Here is a 2,650-nt window from a genome sequence, read left to right as displayed (position 1 = left end):
AAATGAAAATAATAATAAAATAATAATAACATAAAATAAAGAAGCTTCTCATCGTCACGATTGTGAAATGTGCCATCAGTAACTTCCTTAGAGGGACAGTAAAAAGTAGGACATGGAGACACGTATGTATTATTTCAGCACTCAGGAGGGTGAGGCAGGAGGATCACCAGCCTGAGCTGCAGGGACACCCTGTGTCAAAGATACACACAGAGGGATGCCCATGCTGCAAGGAGAAAACTGCTTTCTTTCTCTGCTGCTTTTTCCTTCTTATTCTGTTAATCACATTTATAAAATAACATTGTGTGTGTGTGTGTGTGTGTGTGTGTGTGTGTGTGTGTGTGTGTGTCCTTCCTGGGACTCGAACTCAGGTTGTCAGGCTTGGCAACAACCCCCTTAACACACTGAGCCATTTTGCCAGCCCCAGTTTTGTTGTGGTTGTTAATTTGTTTTTAACAGAGTATCCTGTAGCCCAGGCTGACTTCACACTCACCAGACAGACAAAGATGGCCTTGAACTCCTGATCCTCCTGCCCCAGCCTCCCAAGTGTTAAGATCACAGGTATGCACCAACACAGCCCAACATGGAAACTGTGTTCTAACCACCGAGCATTACAAAATCATCTCCCTGCCTTAATGAAATGTTTGCTTCTCTCAATGGGGTTTCTCAAGAACACAACACCAGAGAAACACAGAGCCAAGCTCCAGTGAATTCATCCAAAGATGTTTATTTGACTTGAAGGAGAGCCTTTAGGTCTCATGTCAATCAACATTCATGTCCACGTTTATTTACTTGGTGTGTGTGTGTGCACGCAGGTTAAGTCTATGCCGTGGCTCAGGCAGAGAAATCAGAGGACAGCTCTCAGGAGACAGTTCTCTCCTGCACCTTGTGGAATCCAGGCACTGAACGCAGGTCCTTAGGCCTTCTCAAAAGTGCTTCTGGGTCATCTCCTCAAATCTGGCTGGTCTACTTTGCCTCTTCAATTTTTTTCCCCACATGTTTCTGATCTGGGCACTAAGAGGGACACTGGAGGCCTCTAACAATGAATCAAGACCAGCAGATTCTCTTGGAGAATTTTTTTGTTTTGTTTTGTTTTGTTTTTTGGTTTTTCAAGACAGGGTTTCTCTGTGTAGCTTTGCGCCTTTCCTGGAACTCACTTTGGAGACCAGGCTGGCCTCGAACTCACAGAGATCCGCCTGGCTCTGCCTCCCGAGTGCTGGGATTAAAGGCGTGCGCCACCACCGCCCGGCTCTCTTGGAGAATTCTAGCACACCAGAACAAGCACCATGTCAGGATGTGACTCTAGTCTCGACAGTGATGGATTATTTTTTAGAAGACAATCCAGTACACTTTCTTTTTGATGCTGTGTGCTGTAAGGATAAATGATAGCGCAAAGTGCAAACCCTTCTTGAACGCTGTGGTAGTTGGGTGGCAATGGACAGACAGACAGACAGGCAGGCAGGCAGATGACAAGTTTGTCTGTAGCAGGAACATTGAAACTGAGGTACTGAGGGCTGAGTGCGGTGACTCTGAAGACTTGCAGAATTCTGTGTCTTATCAGTTCAAAGAATTTCCGTTAGAAAGCTAATTCCGGGGCTGGAGAGACGGCACAGCGGCTAAGAGGGCTTGTTAGTCTTGCAGAGAGAGGTCCTGGGTTCCAGTCCCAGCACTTACGGCTGCACACGACCACTCAAAACACCAGGCCCAGGGGGACCCAACGCCCTCCCCCGGCACTGTAGCACCTATGTGGTACACAGACACATGCAGGCAAAACACCCACAAAATAAAATTTAAAAATTTCAAATCTCAAAAAAAATAAAATTAGGTCGGGCGGTGGTGGCACACGCCTTTAATCCCAGCAGTCAGGAGGCTGAGGCAGGTGAATCTCTGAGTTAGAGGCCAGCCTGGTCTACAGAGTGAGTTCCAGTACAGTCAGGGCTACACAGAGAAACCCTGTTTCCAAAACCAAAAATAAATAAATATAAATAAAAATTTAAAAAATAAAATTGAAAGAAAAGTAACAAGCATTAATTTTTTTATAGTTAAATATCCACCCAAGGTGTGTCTGCTCCACTGGGGCCCAAGTGTCAAAGCTCACTCAGATCCCGATTCACCCATGCAGGATCCCCACTACCACCCAGGGAAGCAGGTGAGATTCAGAGCTACTGTAATCCCCAGCAGATCACCCCAGTAAGGCCCCTGGTTTGTTAATTCCAGAATACTTGCGATGGGTCCTTCTTTTCTAACAGTTCCGCCATTGAATCATGCACTTCAAAACAAAACAAAAACCTTTACCGTGTTCTTCCCTGAAACTAACACTGAGGACGTGTGTGGATCAGAGACATGAGAACAAAAGACCCCCTGCCCGAAAGGAAATACAGAAAGGATTATCCTTTTTCAAAGGTGCAATAATGAAATACTTTCCTTCCCCTGGACAGGCAATTTCATCAGGGTTCATGCAAGGGGAACAAGACGCCATTGTCTTGACTTAATTGGCATAATAACTCCCCCTCCTCCAAATGATCACCCAGAGGGCTGCTCAGCACCTCTGCCTGCAGACGCAATCCCTTCTAAACACTGAACCTTTCACCTGGCAAACACCCAAGCCCTTTACCAGGCTCCACAAGGAAGACTTCTTGTTTTAGCCTGGCAC

General features: G+C 46.0%; 1 non-coding gene across 1 annotated transcript; it reads right to left on the bottom strand.

Annotated features, from left to right (window-relative positions):
* Nucleotides 1–991: 991 nt before the first annotated feature.
* LOC121824223 (small nucleolar RNA SNORA3/SNORA45 family) lies at nucleotides 992–1,126 on the bottom strand. The gene has a single exon (XR_006066035.2). It is a non-coding gene; the product is annotated as a small nucleolar RNA SNORA3/SNORA45 family (small nucleolar RNA).
* Nucleotides 1,127–2,650: the final 1,524 nt, after the last annotated feature.

The sequence above is a fragment of the Peromyscus maniculatus genome, chromosome 19 (genome assembly GCF_049852395.1).
Source record: "Peromyscus maniculatus bairdii isolate BWxNUB_F1_BW_parent chromosome 19, HU_Pman_BW_mat_3.1, whole genome shotgun sequence".
In the NCBI taxonomy this organism is placed as follows: domain Eukaryota; kingdom Metazoa; phylum Chordata; class Mammalia; order Rodentia; family Cricetidae; genus Peromyscus; species Peromyscus maniculatus.
This window is presented reverse-complemented; position numbering and strand designations above follow the sequence as displayed.